Source organism: Mesocricetus auratus, unplaced genomic scaffold, assembly GCF_017639785.1.
Source record: "Mesocricetus auratus isolate SY011 unplaced genomic scaffold, BCM_Maur_2.0 Super-Scaffold_4256, whole genome shotgun sequence".
Taxonomy (NCBI): Eukaryota; Metazoa; Chordata; class Mammalia; order Rodentia; family Cricetidae; genus Mesocricetus; species Mesocricetus auratus.
The window spans coordinates 27,515,013-27,536,020 of NW_024429182.1; the positions used below are offsets into that span (position 1 = coordinate 27,515,013).

At 42.5% G+C, this 21,008-nt stretch overlaps 1 protein-coding gene across 1 annotated transcript in view; it reads left to right on the top strand.

The window, feature by feature from the left end:
* Nucleotides 1-21,008, top strand: part of Rnls (renalase, FAD dependent amine oxidase) — a 301,883-nt gene that overhangs the window by 277,909 nt on the left and 2,966 nt on the right. Inside the window, exon 7 of the transcript XR_002382057.2 lies at nucleotides 3,610-3,808. The gene's annotated coding sequence lies outside the window, so the exon portion shown is untranslated. The remainder of the gene's footprint in view (nucleotides 1-3,609; nucleotides 3,809-21,008) is intronic.

The window sequence follows — 21,008 nt, forward strand, 5'->3', positions numbered from 1 at the left end:
AAATTGAACCATGTCTCTTACCCTGAATAAAACACAGCTCCGGGTGTCTAACAGAACTGATAGAAGAGGAAATAGAGACTATGCTTGATCTTGTAATATTTTAAATACATTTATTCCTTCGTGGAATACATTTATTCCATTCATAGTTATCCTGGGGTATATCAGCCCATGAGTCACATGATAAACATGCCTGTGGGAAACAGAGGGTGGTAACATTTGCTACATATAGTATTTAGAAATATAAAATGACTAAAGTCTTCAGGAAAAACGGTCAAGGAATTCTGGGGCAAGCACAGTGCTCTTCTGGGATGAGGGGTGTTGAAAGATGTGTGGGTCTGAAGATAAAAATTTAGGAGGCAGTTTATGACTATGTCCATTTAAAGAATAATAGATGAGCTTTTAAAAGTTAGCAGGACGGTGCAAGCCTTTAATCCCAGTGCTAGGGAGGCAGAGGCAGGCATATCTCTGTGAGTTTGAGGCCAGCCTAGTCTACAGAGCAATCTCCAGGACAGCCAGGACGACACAGAGAAACCCTGTCTCAACCCTCAACCCCCTACACACACACACACACACAAAAAAAGTTAGACTAACTAGGAGTAGAACGTTAAACACACCACAGAGGCACACACATTATACACTCAGAAATACACACACACACACAAAAAAATAGAAAACAAAGCCTCTGATTGCTCTCCTAGATTCTGGGAAACTATGAGCCAGTCTTTTCCTACTTAATATCTGGGCATCTGAAAAGTGTGTGTAACCCTTAAGATCCCCTAGGTTAGAAGACCTCTACCTAGGATAATCAAACAGGCTCCATTGTGGCCGCCTGGCAAGCTTAGAGGACTGGGATTTTTGCCAATAACTCCTTCCCTCACCTGGCAGGTATGGGGAGTCACTTTCCATCAAACCTCAGATTGTTCATGGGTAAAAGGTAAGAAGGAACAATTGTGATCATTGAGTCATGGTTGGATTTCATATGGAAATCATGCCAGTAATGGTCATAGTCACTATTAAAATGATACCTAGGGTGTGATTTGTGGTTTTTTTTTTCAGAGAGGTTTTTTTTTTTTGTAGCTTTGGAGTCTGTCCAGGAACTCTTTCTGTAGACCAGGCTGACCTTGAACTTGCAGAGATCTGCCTGCTTCTGCCTCCTGAGTGTTGGAATTAAAGGCGTGCGCCATCACCATCCTGCTTAGGCTGTGTGTTTTATATGTACCACCTCATGGGCTTCCCACAATGGTACTAGAAGGAAGTGACACTATACATTCTCCATACAGCCATGGAAACTGAGGCTCAGAAAACTCAAATAACTGGACCAAAGATATCAGAGCAAGGGAGCGATGGAATCAGGATTAAATCTGACCGTACATGTTGCTCTTTCAATTAGAAGAATTATATTTCACTTAATGAAGCCAGGGTTCATAATCCTGTACAAATATCTTCACGGTACAAAGTCCTCTGAAAATTCATTAGTGGCCCTCTGGCAGGAAATACCATGAATTGCAGTGAGTTAGCTGCCCTAATAAACTATAATAAATAAATAAATAAATAAATAAATAAATAAATAAATAATGAATAAACTATAATAGTAAACTACTGTTTCTGGTCTGTCAAGAAAAATGACACTTTGCATTTTAAACCTCTCCTCATCTTCTCAAAATATTATTGGTATCAGTTGCTGTACTTTATTCTCATAATAAAATGCTTTATTAGACAGGAAACTGTGCATTCTAGAGGTCAAAGGTCCTGTCCAATGAGTCATAAGTCCCACAGACTCCTTAGCTTACAGAATTATTTTTGTGACTTCAGTTATTTTTGTGTACTTCAGTTATTTTACTTGATGTATTTCAGGTGAAGGAATATGTGTTTGTTGTGATGAAGCAAACAATTCAGCTCTACATCAGAGTTTGTCTTTCCCCCTCTTCTTCCCTTCAGACTCTAGTGAGACCGCAGATCAGTGTATAACTTTCTGCTACAGACTGTAGTGGTTTGAAAGATAGTATCAGAGATAGAATCATGGCGTGCACGGCACGTGCTTCAGTAAATCAAGAAGTATGACATTTATGGTTTAAGGCCTGAGCAAAAGCTATGTGAGCTTCACCTCAGTAGAATCTGCTTCTTTCCCTGTTTCCTCCACATCTGTCCCCAGTGCCTAGCTTTGGCTGCACAGCCGTCAGGGATTCATAGACATTGGCTGAATTTGCTGTCTCCTCATCTTGTCACCCATTTGACATCAGAGGTCCTCATCCTAACGAAGATTAGGTGTGAGTCATACCCACCCTACCACCCTCACCAGCTGCCCACCAGCTTCCTCTAAGGGTGTTCCATAGCCTCTGAGGGTAATGTTATTAGATATTTGCATTCTGAGTGACGTATTGGTGGGCACAGTGTTACCCAGATGTAAATGCAACACAGTTCTCCCACTCGTCTTACCATTCCCCTAATAATGACTGTGTCTCTTGGGCTTCTGTCTTAAAATTGTTTGACCATTGTTAGGCTCGTGTCATGTCAATCTTGACATCATAATGTGAGTGGCGTTCATCTGAGGTTTGCCACTGGGATGAGCTCTGTTGAGTAATTAAAGAACTTATTTTGAATGTGGGGGATGATGGAGCATGGAAAAAAATCATAGAAAAAAGCCAGCAACAATACAAACTCGGTAGGGAAATTTTAGACATCAAACATTTTTTTTTATACAAAATACCAAAGGTCACTAGTCTCCCACATCAAATACACAGACATTTTTTTAAACAAATCCATTTCAGTCTGAGTCTCAACACAGGCCTAAAATATGTGTTTTTGAAAATAAAAAAAAGATTCTAGGATAATTTTAATTTTGTTGTTTTCCAAAAATGAAGGAGGAGAAACTGTTTGAGATTTAGTTGTGGGGAATTGTGAACAGCATTTCAACCTTGCCCAAGAGGCTGACAGTTAAATACTGATGTTGAAGTCTACATTTTCAGAATTATATTCGTTTCTGATCATATGATGTTACTAGAGGAGCAAAGCAGGCTCCAAGGTGTAGTTTCCTGCCTGTTCTCAAGGAAGCTGCAGCCCCCTTGGACCCACATAAGGCTGAGTATAGCATTCTACACTTTGCCCAATATACAGCCTCCATATTCATCCTGGCCTTGATTCAACAGGAGGCTGGGGTTTCATGAACTCAGCATAGAAATGATTTTTCACCCACATTACCCCAATCGCAGAAGGCTGATAGAGACGAAGGCTTCCAGGCTGTTCCCAAAGCCCTTAACTTGCTCTCTTTCACATCTGCAGTCGTGTCCTCCTCAGGGAGTTGTCCAATTCAATGTGATTTTAAACATCTGTCAGCTAAGTCAGAGCTCCAAATTTAGCACTCGGGAACATTATGTGGATGTGCGATGTTGGCTGGAGAACACTGCATCCACAAACTCAGCTCACAGGAGACAGCCGGGTGGTACTCCCGTTGGTAATTTTATCTATGACACGTTTAATTTGCCTGTACATTTATGACAATTATGTAAAAGGGAAATTGTGATCATTTCCTTACAAAAGGGTTTCTGCTGAGAACACTGCATTTCTCTCCGATCCTTTGCCTGTGTGGTTTTGTTTGTTTTTAATCCCCAGAGGCCAGTTTATCTGAGTTTCCTGAAATTCTGTTCTCCATCCCAAGACATCTTTCTGGTCTGGCAAAAGTGTATCCATCCTAAAGAAGAAGTTCTACAATGCATGGTTCTCCCTGGCCACCTTTGATGGGCATGGTAGCATGGCTCCCTTCTCTGCGCTGCAGGGATACCCCTGAAGAGCTGCACTGCAGCTCAGGAAGGTAGGTGACAAGCCCATGCCTTTGCAGAGGCAAATGACTGCTTGATGCTAAGCTCATTTGGGAGTGTGTAACTAATTCTATCAATTTCTGAAATCATGGCATCTGTAAAGATATTCCTGGGGAGAAATAGCCTTACAAAATAGTATGGCCATCAATAAGCGTTTTATCATAATAAGATGAACATGTATTTATTGCACTGAGACTCACACAATCTCTCCCAGCCTCCAAGTGCTCCACTAAATCCTAAGACTTAGTTACCACACGCTTTAAGCTATGGAAGCAATAGTGTGAGTCTCTGCTAATGCTACTGGGTTCTTGGAAGCAGCGACTGTGGTGTTTAATTGGTCCTGTGTAACCAGGATTAGCCTAGGCCCAGAATGAGGGGCTAATGAGACTGTAGGGACAGTAAATCAGTGCATGAGAGACAGGCATGAATTTGAACAGTCTCGAGGCAGGGGAAGGTGACATTGCTGCTGCTGGCCAGAGGAGATGCCCTACAAACTCACCCTGGCAAAATCGCACATGTATCACTCATACATGGACTGGAACAAGACTCAGCACAGGTTTTCCTTGCTTTTAGAGAAAAGATGAGATTCTCAGAGGAGTTATAAGCAATTAAGAGTTGGGCCACAAGGAAGGTGGCCACAGAACACTGAGCAGACAAGCTTTGTCTCAAAGCGTTTTCTTTCTGACAGTCTTGGTGTTTAACACACACTCTTGGGAGCCTGACGGTTCTTCCTTCTCCTCACTCCACTCCTATGGCAACACACTTACCTTGGGAGGATACTTTAGGGAATAGTTAAAACCAGAGACTGGAGCATCAGACAGATCAGAATTCAAGCCCCGGACCACTGAGGCAAATTATCCTGGGAAAATTAGCAAACATCTGAGCCAGCTCATTGCATATAGGGGATGCAACTCAAGTCAAAATAAAGTACCTGGCACATAGCGAATGTTCAGTGTGACCAAAGTTGTCATCGTTACTGTAATTAATTTGGGTTCGAATTTCGCAAGTAATAAAAATGAAACAGTGCTAGCTTAAGCAAAATAATAATAACATCAACACCAGTGTGCCTTACAGAAATCAAGAGGAGAAATGTGCACGGGCCTCAGGGACATCCTGTCACCATTGGATTCCATTGCTCATCTGCTCCACAGCTCTCCCTGAACGGAGTCTTTCCCTCATGCCCTAGGGCTGGGAAAAGTCATCTCCCACCTCCTAAACTGCCATCTTGCAGCTTTAACTCTCCCAAAACAGAGCAGCCAGAACCTTTTTCTTGTTCTTGACGTCAGAGACTCCAGTGCATTCACCCTGAATGTAAGCTGCATTCACCTGGCATGGTTAGAGGCAGGGGTCAAGTGACACTTGTGGTCCCCAGGGAGTAGCAGATATGGAGAGTCGCTGGATTTATGGGAAGGGAATTATGGCCAGATGTTACAAAAGGTACTTTCAAACTAGCATAATGGTGGAAGGGCAATATTTTTAAAAGTGAGAAGGTGTAAAAATGTCCTTAGTGAACAAAATTTCATGTATATCATGGTCATGAGCTACACTCATTTACGAAGGTAAAGATTTATAGGGAACACAGAGAAGTTGGTTTATGCTGTGGTGGTGATTTTTAAATGTTCTCTGATTTAATAACAAAACTCTGTTGAATGTGGAAAGCTCTTACAGGGATTAATAACCCTTGAGCTTTTGCCACCTAACACCTTAGCAAGGATTAGTTGACGGCTGGCTGAGAGCCAGGCCCCTAGGGGTCCAGTCTCAGGCCAGAAGCAGGAGGGAGGAGGCAGGAAAATGCCAAAAGTCCTGGAGGCCAAGCTCCTCATCCTCCACTGTGTGCAGGCACTGAGGCCCTCTCTTCATGGAAAGTCAGAAACTTGGCTCAGAATCCTAAAGCCTTCATCATATTTTCACAGGACAGACTAGTCTGTAAACTCCAGCCAGAGGCAGGACAGCTACTAGGAAACTCCCTGGATAGTTAAAAAAAAAAAAAAAGGCGAAAAGCCACCACGTGTTTTTTAGAACAAGACTCCAAAAGTCCTACAAACATCCTATAGACACGTTTCCATAGAAACAGATGATCCCACGCCCACTCCAGTGGCCTCTGAGCCCATTTGGCATTCTGTCCCCAGTTCCACCCCTGGGTGCAGTGACGATAACCCAGGAGAAGTCTTTCCATTTAGTCTTTGGCACCCTGCTTCTCCTAGCCTGAATGTCCGTGTGCTGCTTCTTTTAATGTTCCCCTCGGGGATTGGGTAGGACAGATGGTCACTGTCACGTTAAAGCCAAAGACTTATGAAGCAACTTTGTGAGCAGCGTGAGTACTTAACTCCTGCCCCAGAGGCAGACCCCTGAGACTCTTGCCTGAATGGGGATTGGAATCATTGTAACACACTGGGTAACCACATTCACTACCTCATCTTCAGGGGAGTGGTTTTGAAATTGCTCAAGCTGGCTGCCCTCAGACGTTGCCCAAATGTTCCCTTAGAACTGCTTTTATCTTCAGCAAAGCTACATATGGCCAAAGCTCCAGAAAAATTCACTGAAACCTAAGGACTTTGTGTGTTCAAGACCCAGACATCAAAAGAGTCGAAGTTCTGTTGTCGGGTCCATTCCTTCTGCTCTCATGACTGTCGCCTTAGTTGAAATCGTTAATATCACCAACTTACACAATTTGGCAGAGTTCATCTATAACCTGGCCCTCCAAGTCCTATAGAGAATAGACATACATATAATCTGTATAACACATGTACAAAATGCATTCATTAAGCTGCTGATTAAAACTTGCTATCTAAAATTAATGGCTTTAAACACATTTTTTTAATTATCTTACATTCCTGGGATATGGATCTTGCGGGCCCAAAGTCAAGGTGTTAGTAAGGATATGCACTTTCCGAGAGACTACAGATAATAATTAATTATCTCCCTTTTCCAATTGCCACAGGCTACCTGCATTCCTTGTCTTGTTGCCCCTTCTACCCTCAAAGCCAGCAGATGCAGGTGGAGTGAGTGTCTTGGTTTCTTTTCCTGTTCTTGCAATAAAATATTCTGATAAAAGGAACATAAGGAAGGAAGGGCTTGTTTAGCTCACAATTCCAGGTCACATCCCATCATTGCAGGGAAATCGCGGTGGCAGGAGCATTGAGCAGCTGGTCACAGAGGAGGGCAATGAGAGCTCCTATGCTGTCCCTGTACTGATGAGACGGTACCCCTAGTCCCTGTTGTGGATTATTAGTTTAACTATGTAAAGACGTTAATGCTTGGGAAATTACTTTTGTGTATAAGTGTGTTACATTTGTTTGTGCTGCATTTGTTTAATTATGTAAAGATGTGTTGTATTTGTTTCACCTTACCTGCCTAAGGCATGTGATTGATCTAATAAAAAGCTGAATGGCCAATAGCTAGGCAAGAGAAGCATAAGTGGGCCTGGTGGGTAGAGGGAATAAGTAGGGGGAGAAATCTAGATTCAAAAGAGAAGAAGAAATCAAGAAAACTAGGGAGGAAAGCAAGGGACATGCCTGGACCAGAAGCCAGGCAGTCACTACTCAGTCATGGAGAAGACAGGAAAGTATGACACACAGACAGACAGACGGGAGGAAGGAAGGAAGTATGGAAGGAGAGAGAGAGAGAGAGAGAGAGAGAGAGAGAGAGAGAGAGAGAGGGGGGAGAGAGGGAGGGAGGGAGGCTAAAAAAGTCCCTGAGGCAAAATTTAGGTAAAGAGAAACAGGATAATTTAAGTTATAAGAGCTAGAAAGAAATAAGAGCTAAGATAAGGCCAAGCATTCATAACTAATAGTAAGTCTCCATGTCATGATTTGGAAGCTTGTCGGTGGCCTAAAAGAAAAAGCCTGCTACAGGTCCCACTCACAGTGGGGAGGTCTTTTTAAATCAACTAACTTAACCAAGACAATTCTTCAGATGATTCTAGGCTGTGTCATTCTGATTACTAATGCTATCACAACTCCATCCCTTGTCAACTTGATGCCCAAAATATCACCTTTAAGCCACAATCTTTCACCCCTTGTCTCAAATGATTCATACTTGTCTCATAATGAAAATACACTCCAGTTTTAAAAGTCTTCATAGTCTTTAACAATTGCAATACTTTAGAAGTCCTAAATCTCTAAACTGTTGTGCACTTCCAGAATATAATGGCTCAGAGTTAATGCTCTTTTTCCAAAATGGAAGACTCGGAAAGAAATAATCACACCAAAACATAACCACAATCCAGAAAGGAAGACACCAAATGTTGAATCTCGGGTTTATAACGAAATCAACTGGTTTTCAAAGGTCTTGCACAGCCCTATCCCTTCATCTCACAGAGACTGTCTTCTGCGATGACACCAGTCCACATTACAACTCTGGCACTATCCCACAGTCCTGGTATCTCCAAAACCACGGCAACAGAGGCTTCGTCTTAGCTTTACACAGTAGCTTCTTAGGGCTACTCTGGGCACTCTCACGCTGACACACATCACCTGGTCTCAGCTACTGCGCATCTCTTAACGTTGCGCTGCCGATGCATTCAAAACAAAGAGGACGTTGAATGCACAATGATTCTAAGGTCTTCGTGCAGCTCAAGGTGTCCGTTGTTCCCTGTGGACCACTCTCAGAATCACTTCCTTTTCAGGACCAGGGAATCACTTCAGACTTTCTCCTTTTAAATGAGCTTTGATATTCACAAGATGGAACCTCTAGGGTGTGTTGTTTTTCCCTCAGGACACCTTCCCTGTTGCCCCATGCAGGAGGCTTTACCTCAGTGGTGCTAACTTCTTTAGTTATCACTGCTGCTTTCTCAGTACCCTCCTGAATGTTCCCCTGTCTTGAATTTCATCTCTGACAAATAGATTAGTCCATTACCTCTCAATCCAGTGCCATTCGGGTTCTCAGGACATGTACAGATGACCATCATATTCTTGGTCAGCATAGCACATGGATGATCCCATCACAATTCCTGAAAGAGTCTTTATTCGCCTCTGGAAACTTAAAAATGAAGCCTTTACTTTCTCTTAGCGTTCCTACCTTCCAAGGTGTCACAGGAGTGGCCTGTTCTGATCTAATTCCAGCTTTCAAGGATTGTCCTAACCCAAAGTACCAAACTCTTCCACATTCCAGCCACAAAATATTTCCAAAGGCCTGAAAACCCCAGGGTCGGGTTTATCAGAGCAACAGCTTCACCTCACCTCTCAGTACCAGTTTCTATATAAACGGCATTTCCTGTTTGTTGTGATAAGAATGCTCTGACAACAGTGACTTATGGGAGAAGAAGTTTGTTGGGCTCACAGTTCCATATGACCATCCAGCATGGCAGGGAGATCACCACGGTCAGAATGTGTGCGGTGGCTGTGAATACATGGACAGCAGCCTCGAGCGCCTGTCATCTTAACCTTCCCATGATGCACTGTATCCCTGAACCCTGAACTAGCACAAACATTTTTACCTTTATTTTCCTTTGTTGGAGTTACAGTAGCAACCAAAAGAAATTAGTACACTAAAAAAGAACCTCAGACAATGAGAAAAAAAATAATACAATCTCCAGTTGAATCACTCCAGCATGGACTCTTGCTTGCAGCTCCCTCTTCAATGTCAAAAGGATTCTTGTGATGCTCTTAGGCCCTTCCATCTAATTATGTCTTTCTTCGTACAATATATTCAGAGTACAGTTTCCCCGCCCTTAGTTCCTCCCAGATCCCACCCACCCAAATCCACACCCAGATAATCTTTTTAAAGTCATCTCACCAACCAAAAGCTTATGCTTCCTTGCCAAGTAGTATAATATTTTCTCAGCTCTGGAGATTTGGTTGTAGATGCTTTTGGGGGGAGAGCCTTATTCTACCCACCAAAGACACTTACATGCCAACTTTTACTTGACAACTTTCTTATCATGTCTCTATCATTGGTCCCATTTTACAGTCAAGGAGACTGAAACTCAGAGAGGTTAGCAGACCACACAGAAAATTGCAAACCAGGGTCTCTGTACCAGACACAAGGAACCTATGAAGTTACAGATGAGGCCAGGCATCTCTCCACTACATGGATATAACTGTGTTTGGTCATTTGTGTGCAGTTTCATCTTTGCTCACAACAAAACACCCTCTCCTTATCAAATCCCTACATGATCCAGCCTCTGCCTTCTCTAACCCCAAGTCTCTCAGTTTCCATACCCATTATCTCTGAGTAATTTGAACTCACTAAGTACTCTCCTGACTCAGAAACTGTACACAGATCTCTAACAGGGCTTCCCCAGCATTCTGCCTTATTAGCCCCACACTTCAGGTCCCAGTTTTTATGTCACTCAAGAATAATATGGCCTAGCATAACACCCTTTCATATATATACCATGTGGATCCTTAATAGTGCTTATCATGACATCATGGTTCAAAACTTGTGTGCTCAATAACATCTCTGATGCTATATTGAATTCATAGGATGTCTAATATTAAGTACCAATGGATATTGATTAAATTAGTTAAATAATGGAATTTGGGTCCATACTGGGTATGGCTTTGGGGACATTAACAAGGACTAAAGGTTCTATTTAGGGCTACTGGAAAAGTCTGATATATTATTGCCTTTAATATCCATCAGAAAATCCTAACTCCTCCCCTCTCTTCCCATCACTGCTTTCCACTCTTAATGGGCAAAGCTGGTTAAAATCAGAGACACCAAAGAATCGCATGAGCCAGAAGAATTAAAGAATGAAAAGTCTACATGTTAGGTGTGTGTGTGTGTGTGTGAGTGTGTGTGTGTGAGAGAGAGAGTGTGTGTGTGTGTGTGTTTCTGAAGCACAGGGTCATCTCAAACCCATGATAGTCCTGCCTCAACCTCCCCAGGGTTGGGATGGCAGACATGAGCCAGTATGTCCAGCCAGGCAACCCGTTCCTCTTACTCTCCTGCCAGCTCCCCCACAAAATGAACTGGAGGAGGCGGTTTAGAGCAGGGGGTCTCAGTCTTCAGTGTGCATCAGAGTCACCGCAGAGCTTTTGCCTGTGCTTCATCTACAAACCTGCATCAGTTCCCAAGTGGCTCTGCAAGGCTGGGAAATGGGAGGCTAATCTTGCTGGTCTTTGGATCACATGTTGAGCAGAACCAAGAGTGGCTCTAAAACATAGGTCCCCGTTTCCTGGAGGCCACAATTACTGAAATAAGGGAGGTGCTGGACTTCTGTTTCCATCAATTCTCACTGAAGCTTTAACATCTGCTTTCAAATTTGGCCGCACATTGACACTCCCTTGGGAGTTTTAAAGTCTACTGGGTGTGGCTCTCCCCTAAGAATAGAGATGCAGTTGTTCTAGAGTATGGCCCAAACAGGTTTAACACACCAAGATGATTTGAATATGTTTGGAATCATGGAGGATGTTGACCTAGATAAGGACCAACTTAATGGCATTGCGTGGACCAAGGGAGCCTCTTAGCCCACAGAGTGAGGGATTTTGCCCTTAGTTCCATATTCGGAAGGGTCATGTTGAGGCCTTAGAATCTGCATTTCTAGTAAGTTCTCAAGATTTGCTGAACCACTCTAAGAGCTGTTCACCCAAGGCCAGGAGAAGAGAGCAAGCCAAGTGGGTTGGTGTCTCTCAAATCAGAGGAGTCATAGAAACTATTAAGGATCCTGCGGTGTGTTCTGGTGGTGACAGGTTTAGAGGTGAGAGGTTACAAGACTACATTTCTAGCAAGTTCTTAAGTGATACCTTTGCCGCTAGGCCAGAAACTCTACACCCAGAAGAAAGAACTGGATCATTAACCCCAGTTCTAGATAGAATTGACCCATCACCCAGGCAGTCTCTCTACTCCAGCTGTATGTAGGGCTGCATCGTCACAGCCTGGGATATTAGTAAGATGTCCTTTTGCATGTCATTGTTCTCCAGATATACATACATATATAAAAATTGTACATATATATATAGTCATCCAGTGGTTTATAGGGTACGAAAGCTGTCACAGAATAGGATGTATCTTTTCCTATGACCCTGGCCCCATATCTTTTTTATTGTGAGCCTAGACTTTAGTGGCTGATTATCTCTCCAGCCCCTAGTCTGTCTTGTGTGTGTGTGTGTGTGTGTCTGTCCCAGAGTTTTCGTGTGGAAGTCAAAGGACAACTGGATGGGGTCATTTCTCTTCTGCCACCAAGTATTTTCCAGGAATTCAGACTGTCAGGCTCGGAGACAAGCCCCTTCACCCTCTGAGTAGTCTCTGTGGCTCCCAAACTGTCCTCAGGTTCCCATGGTTTGTAACAAAACAATCAGGACAGTTACTTGAGTCAACTCTTTACCACATGTGCCTTATTACCATACAGTTTTAAAAATTAGCCAAAACACATGTCATGGTATCTTATGCGAAGTTTATTGATCACAGCAGTAACCTGCACTCCCTGGGCTAACCTTCACGGCTGGTTACACATGTAAAATGGTTTCCTGCTCACAACTTAAAGACATCAGAGGGAACAGTGGTGTTAGAGACATGGTAAATTATCTAATGCATTGATTTCCTGCAGTCCTGAATGCTTAAAGCTGGGAGTGCTATTTGAAAGGATCTGTCTATATACCCACCTCCTTATTTCCACAGCGCTAGCCGTGAGAGATAGTGTAAAGAAAGGCGAAGGAGCATGAAGACAAAAATGTGATTTGTATAAACAAGCTAAGTCCATAATAGTCTCCACACTACACACTGGACACGTTCAAAGGAAAAAAAAATCTCTCGATTCAGAGCTAATGCAGCAAATCCCACACCGCCGGCAGGGTGGTAGGACTCCTGGAGGAAAAGCCAGGAGCAGTGAAGGGTGGATTTTAGCGTGTCCTGCGCATGCTTATTTATGGTGCCGTGCTTCATCGGGTAACACTTCACAGGCTTCACGCCGGCGTACTGGAGAGCTTTGAAGAAAAATAATGAGCTGAGAGGTTCATGACACGCTATTAAGAAGTTTGTGATTGGATTTGGGAAATCAGATGCATCTCCAAGGAAAAGGGACTGTTTCTGAGCCGCTGCGTTTAGGGTATATTTGAGCCCCAGAGCAACTATTTATGAGAAGGAAGAGTTGTTTTTGTCTCCAATCCAGGCTCTGACTTATGTGTAGTGAGGAAGCTGCTGCTTTGCACGGCAGACCTGAAGTCCCTGGAATAGCCATGATGTCACCCTTTTCTACTGATCTGCCTTTGACTGCACGGAGGCATGCTATTCGCTTTTGTGCTGTTTGAGCTGAATTCTCCCATATGTAGGCTAGCAATCCCAGCCAAAACAAAGTCAGCAGGAAATTTCACAGTGGATGCTCAAGGTGCTTCAGACTCAGGGAGATCGAAGATTGCTTTTGGAAGCCTGCATTGTGCTAATGATGATCAGGACAGGAAGAAAAGGCATCCAAGGTGGGATGTGGGGGTGCCCAGAACTTGCAGCTTCCTGTCTTCCAGGCAGTGAGTGAGTGGCTCGGTGTTCTACATTGTCACCTTGTATTCCTAGGGCTTTTGTGACATATGTGACTAAAGAAAACACTCTGTTCCATTTCTGGGGGTGAACCAAGGAGACCTTGTTCCTAAATGACAGAAGGGCCATTTGGGGATGTGATATCATAAAAGATAATAATACCTGAAAAGAAAAAAACCACATACACACAGAGTAATACATAACCAGACGAACACAGGATGGATTTGTGGTCAAACCATTTATTCCATTGCAGATGACAATTTAACTCTTTGGATCCCAGAGTTCCTCCTACACATATGCAGCCTTACAAGGTGGTTCTGTAAACTGCAGGTTGAATTGGGAAGGTTCGGGGACACTTGATAGCTAGCCATCATCCTGAAGCTTAGACTGAGATCCACTGTGTCCCCCTCTTCTCCCTACCAGCCCTAGGCAAAACCCTAGCCCCTGATCTATTGGACCAACAAACAATGGGACTGAGCACTCACACTGTGAGACTATTCAGAGAAAACAAGGAGGGGGGGATTAAAAAGTTCTGCTAATCAAAAGCAACAACTGTGGCTGCTTCTTGGGCTTTCTTCAGAAATGTCACATGGGTGATGGTACATTTGCCAGCCTGCTCCAGACCAGCTCTAAAATGGGAAAGCATGTGTTTCATATGAGCAAAACTTTTCTTCTCTCTCCACTGTGGGAACATGAACTTACTTTCAGTCACTCCTGACATCTGACCACGGTACAGATCACGAGGACTCTGTGGTAAACCACAGGCCCACTTGAAAATCTCTCTCTTAGGCGTGGTTCCTGTGCTGTAGAGGGTACCATCCCTGGCTCTCGGCTCTGGCTTCTTCCACCCAGGTTCCATTTTTCTCTTTCTGCTGCTGCGGACAATGAGTAGTCTCATCCCAACGGCCTCCAATTGGGCCAGTTCACAAAATAAGTGAAGAGTGAAAATGGCATCAATTTTCCCATCCAAAGCCTCAAAAAGAGCTCTGTTTGTACCTGGCACCCTGCTAAACATTGAGCGATGCATGAAAACTTATGGGCTGATGAGATGACTTGGCGGGTAAGAGCACTCACCTCATGAAAGTGAGGATCTGAGTTCAGATCCCTGACAGGGACACACATAAACAGTCAAATGTGGCTAACTGGGCCTGTAACTCCAGCATTAGAGCAGGGAAGGAAGAGACAAGAGTGGCGTTTTCGTCACCAGCCCAGCCAAAACACACCCAGGTCCAGGTTCAGTGACAGATTCTATTTCAAGGGTATAAAGCAAACAGCAATAAAGGGAGATGCATGTAAACACAGACACAGACAGACAGACAGACACACACACACACACACACACACACAATCACTAAATGAAGCTTACTTAATTTAAAACTTTAAATCTCTTACTAAGAGGGGAGGGCATGTGTCTTGATTAATATTGAGATGACCAGGCAGGATTTACATATCACTCCCTCTGTCTGAATCATCTTATTCCTGGTAGCTGTTTTACACTTCCAGGATCCTGCCATCTGCCCACTCTACAGAAACACAGGAAAGCTTTTCAAAAAACAATGGCTAGGAGCAGGGTGGGGTGGGGGATGGGGAGTGGCGACCCAACCCCCCCCACCAAAAAAAAAAAAAAAACAACTGATTTTCTTTCACTCCGTTGGTTACTGCTGTTTCCCTGGAGAGAATGTGGTGTCATTCACACTGCAGTGGACTTGCTCCTAACAACCTGCCTTATTTCCTTCACGTCATCAGGTTGACAAGAAAGACCACAGCACACAGATGTGTCTTCCCTCCATACGAAGTGGGAGGGGAGATAACACCCTGGGCAGTTTGTCCTATTCGAATCTGATGTGTGTCACTGGAATATAGGTCAGCATTTTGATGGATAGGTTGAAGCAGGCCAGAAGCAAGAGGACCCGGGGTCCATCCGATTCCATGCTGCCGTCTTCTTGCCCACAGCAAGCTAAGCACCCGTGGCCCCGAGAGAGATGAGCACAGCAGATGGAACCAGTCTTTACATTTTTGCACACTAATTCTGTAGAAATCTGGAGCTTAGCTGGGGCTTTATCAGTCTGGGTTTGGGCCAAGCTTCAGGCTGAAGTTCAGCAGGCCTGGCCAAATGCAGAGGCTGGCTACTCACATTTCCCTTGAGGACTTGTCCCCCCAACCCCTGGTTTAGATAGCACAGCGGCCTGGTGACATGCCTGTAGCTGGTGAGCATAATTTGGGGAAATGAAATGATGTTTATTTACTGTCAGTTCAGGGGGAATCAGAAAACCCAGCAAAGATTCTTTGCCCCCAACATGAAGTGAGACAAGAGAGTGCTTAAAGGGATTTGGGCAAATGATTTGGCTTGAACACAGACGACTGCTTCTCTTTCCCCCACAGTTCATAGAAGGACAAAGATATTAAAGAAAATGAGACTTTCCTTGTGAATGCAAACACCAGTGCCTTGATCTGGGGTGACAAAGATTGCCTCATTAATGCTGAGCACACAGACAGGACAGCATTTGGGTCTAAGGTTTTAACTTGGGGAAAATAAAAAAATATGCTCACCAAAAATCTTCCATTGATCATTGATAGTCACTGAATGGAGTGTGCTCAATTCATATCTCAAAACTCCTAGAGCCAGTGTGTGTCTAATTGTCCTTTGTCTGAAACAATGAAAACAAAAAGGATGAGCAGAGGGTATTGCACTGGGCTGAAAAGTTCAGCTAGCAGGTAGAGCGTCATGGAAAATGAGATTTCCTCTAACTAGGTCGACATTGGATGCCTTGGTAAGAATCTTGCAAACGTGAAATCTATCATTTGCCAAATCAGTGTATTTGTTTTTCCGTCATACACACAGTGTGTTTAAGTTTTAGTGAGTATTTGTTCTGTTTCTGACATGAACTCAGGCAGTTTTCCACACATTGTGTGATTTAGCCCTTACAAGAACCTGGAGGATCAGAAATGATGATCATTATTTTGCAGTTGAGAGTCACACAGATTAAAGCCCTATTGCAGGACTCCTTTGGAGATGAGAGTCAAGCCTACAAAAAAAAAAGAAAGAAAGAAAGAAAGAAAAAAACAGAAAAAACCTCCCCTGGGCGTTTCAGAACCACACAGCTGCCTCCTTTAAACAGTGGCTTGTGTGATGCACTTATATGTAGGTCAATTGTTATAAAGCATTACATCCCCAGTGGAGAAAAGCTCTACTCTATGGCAGAGGTTTCTTTAAATTGTTTACCTACAATACTTAGACAAATGAAGGTTTAACATGTATTTGAGTTGCTCATAAAATATTGCTTTTCTTTCTGATTTAAATAGTGTGTGAGTTTGTAGGTACACTCTTAAATCTGGTCTGTTATGTAGAGTTCTCTAGACATAAAATAATATGCAGTTTGTTTAAGACAGAGTCCCATGACACTTTGTGCTGGCTTTGAACTCACTATGTAACATAATTTAGTCTAGAATTCATAATGTTCCTGCCTCAGCTAGGATTATTACATGCTAGGATTACAAGTATGCTCTATCATGCCCAGCCTACAGTCTGGACCACATAAAAAGAAATATTGGGTTTAAAATTGTGAAGTTAAAAAATGTTATCATATAGATAATTCAGTGATAATTCATGTTCATATTGACAGGACACACAAAAGGAAATGAACAGCGTCTTAGCTAGAGTTGGTTGCCAGGACTTCTTAAAATAGAAGAAAGTAGCATAGTGTAACCTTTACTCTAATTTTTGTATTGTATTTTCAAAAAACAGAAGTTACAAAGAATAGGAGAAATTATTTTAAAATCCTAGAGACACAGAAATTAAGAATGGATTGCACTGGTCTTCAAGGACCAAGAGCAGACAACACCAAAATATGATGAATAATGAAATCTGCAAGAATGCATGAGGCATAAAACACGTTCAGAGAAGTCATTACTGCAGAGACAACGAGGAAGAAAGGGCCAGGAAACCCTCACAGAAAAGGAACACTTGAGCTGGAATTTCTAGACTTTGATTAGTAGAAAACAGAAGGAAGAGAGATCTACACAAAGGCACCATATGAGGTATGCATTACCCTGACATTTGGGGGCTGGGGAGGAATGTTGGGTGCAGGACGGGGTGGTGAGCATGGAGAAAGAAACTAGTTGTAAGGGCATAGGAGCTTGGATGCGTTGTGAGACCACCAGCGCGTTTTTAGTGGATTTGAGTTTCTGAAGATTACTGCTACAGTGGTGTCAAGAATGAGCTGGCCATCTGATCAAGAGAATGAAAAACTGGTTGGTTTCTTCCCCCAAAAAGTAATCAAATAGACAAACTTTTGGCATGATTGATTTGTTAAGAGGCAGAAATAAACAGTGCTAGATATAAAGGGGAACATTGAAACAGAAAAAGTAAATATTTAAAAGCCATAACAGAATCATGGCAACAACTTGAGGCCAATACAGTTGAAGCCTTAGCTAGACTGTGTAAGTTGTTCTGTTGTTCTGGTTTTGTTTTTTTTTTGTTTTTTTTTTTTTTTTTTTTTTTTTTTGAGGTAGTGTCTTGCTATGTAGCCCAGGCTACCCTTGATTTTACAACCCTACTTCTTCAGCAGTTCTGGGGTGCACCGTGTGTACCACCCATGCCCAGTCACACTATCCTGATTTTAGAAAGCATAAGTTATGGAAATTAACTTTTAAAAAAAAACACCTTGACTCTGCAGAAACACATAACCTGGAAGGGAGTGTTGTGAGTATGATAACCAAAGGCAGAAATAGGCTAAAGGGAAATATTAGAGTTCCCAGATACTTTTCTTTCTGAAAATTAAGAGAAGAAATAATAGCCTTTGCCATTACAAGGAATAGAAGAATAGTTTACAAATATATTAAAAGCCATTACAATCCTAATATCAAGGCCAAATAAAGACAGAGTGAGAATCTACTTCATATGTGGGCACACATGCAAAAATGCTAAATACTAGCAAGCAATCCAAAGTGAGTGTGCATAAAAATATCATACGATAAATCTTAGGTGCCATCTGAGGATTGCGTAACATGAAAACATCAACTATATGAGCTGCCAACCACACTGACACATTGCATAGACAATGGAAATGGTCAGTAAAATTCTACCCCCATTTGTGATGGAAAAACAAAAAAAAAACTTTGCCAACTGGTAAGACTCATTGTTCTGATTTAATTATTAATTTAGATTTTAAAATCTAAAATTTCTATAAAAGGGAAATGAAAGGTTAGAAGAGGAGTGAGAGCGAAGCAGAGAGAGTGATTTGGAAAAGGTCACCACGGCAATTCCAGGTACAGAAACAAGGTGTTGATGGCAGACAGCAGACCATAGCAATGATGGAGTGGGAAGATAGTGGAGATGGGGAGTTGATTGGATGTAGGAGGAGGGTTGTAATGAAGAGAAAAGAGTCTATTAGGACTCAGGACTCGAAGCTTTCCAGACTAGGTGGCTGGATGACTGCTAGCTAACTCAATAACACAAGACAGAAAACACAGTTTAAAGACTTGTCTGAACTTAGCAAGGCACTTACAGGGGAGTGAAATAACCACTTAAGAGAGTGTTAGTAACCTAGAGAATAAATAAATCATACATACATGCACACATATGTATATACATGCATATATACATATACTTTGCCTTCCCTGGAATTCAATTAATGTCAAGAAAAAGAGTAAGTGGTGGGGGGGGAGACAGAAGAATGTTTTCTAAATTCTGGTCTGGCAAAGAGTCACCATGTTTGCTGAATTAGCCCAGAGCTACCAGCAACTTACTTACTGAACAAATTAGTAAAGAGATAAGAGCTGAGATGCCCAGATCCACAGAAATAAGGAAAAGGGGTATCTTAAAGTACTATATGGAGAAAAATCTATGCTAAGTTGTGCCCAATATCAGTGTCATTAGTGATACATTTCTTTTTTTCTGAGACAGGGTCTGCATAGTTCTGGCAGTCCTGGAACTCACTATGTAGACCAGGCTGGTCTTGAACTCACAGAGTCACACCTGTCTCTGCCTCCCATGTGCTGGGGTTAAAGGGGTTCATCATTATACCCATCTTAATAAAAATATTTTTAATATTAAAAAGAGGAAATGAGGGAAAGGTATCTTTATCTTCTTAAATCCTATCCCTTAATAAATTTCTATATGTATTTTTGGATAACTGTTATGATTTGTACACTGAAACTTAAGCATTGGGAGTTTGAAACAGGAGAAATGCAAATTCAATTCAAGGTCAATGTGGGTAACTTAGTTATACCCTGTCTCAAAATATTTTTTCTATTATGTGCTGGGTGTGTTGTTCAGTGTTGAGCAGTGAGGACTAATGTAGTTCTGTGTTTGATACTTAGCACAAGCTTCCCAGTAGCCCATCATGACTGTATAATGCTTAGCACCCAGTAACTCAATGTGATTTTATAATGGTTAGTACTCAGTAACTCACCATGATTGTATAATGGTTAGTACCCAGTAACTTACCATGATTGTATAATGGTTAGTACTCAGTAACTCAATGTGATTTTATAATGGTTAGTACTCAGTAACTCACCATGATTGTATAATGGTTAGTACCCAGTAACTTACCATGATTGTATAATGGTTAGTACTCAGTAGCTCACTGTGATCCTTTGGTGGTTAGCACTCTGCATCATGGCTTTAGCAACCACAGCTTGAATACTTAGCACAAAATATCATAGAAATAAATAAACAAATGACATTCACGGATGGTGGCATCAGTCAGTTGCTGAGATGCTCTGCTAATAAAAAGAGCAATCCCCCTCTAGATGATTGGCAATTGTGTTGTCACTTGGCTGTAAGGAGTTGTGGAGAGAGTGTTGGGAAAATCTGAGTGGCCAGCTAGAATTAGGGCAACTGTTTCATAACTGCCCCGTGTTTACACTCAGAACTTTTGAGACATCAGATTTCAGATGGCATTATGCAGGGGCCAAACTCAGTTCAGAGGAAGAATATACTAGAACCCCTTGCCAGGAGCAATTTCTTGCTGTTCCAACCCAAGTAGCAAGATGCACACCAGGACAAAGGACTTTTGAAAAGTCGCTTGGAAAGAGTTCAGTTACTCTGCGGTTAACCCATCAAAGGCATCTTCCTATAACCCAGAGGACAGCAGGCCTCGACATGTGCTGGCCATTTGGAGAGCAGATTCGTGCAGAGTAGATCAAACACTTCAGGAGAGCCTCTTGCCTTGGAAGTACAGAGCCTTATGAAAATCATTAAGCCATTCATTGATATTTATTTGCTTGTGCTGAACTTCAAGCACAGCAAGCAAGAGGTTGAGGATGAGAACCACTGACCCAGTTTCAGAGGCCCTAGTTGAAGAAAGGGTTCCCCTACATGCCTGATTTTAAAGAGCCTCCTAAGAGAACATCCTACTACACAGTTGGCACAGGGACACCATCTCCCTGTGTGTTAGGTTAATGGTCACCTAGAGCTCCTTAGAAAACTAGACGTCCTCAAGCAATTGGGGAAATTCCACAGAACTAAGAAAACCTTTGCAATCTCAGGACCTTAACCAGAAAAAGTACTTCCAAACATGTTCCTTTCTCCCTTTGTGACACTTCATATGGCTCACTTCCAGGCTTGTAAGACTGGGTAGCTCCATGGCACACTCAGTAATCCTTCTTAGCACACCAACACTTTTTATTGATGCCTCTAATCCCATGACTTGGAAGTGAACATGGAGTTCATTTTGCTCATTGGGAGTTAGCAGGTGATTGCAATGAAGCCACTCCAAACCAGTTGTCCTCAACCTTCCTAATGCTGTGTCCCTTGAATACAATTCCTCACATTGT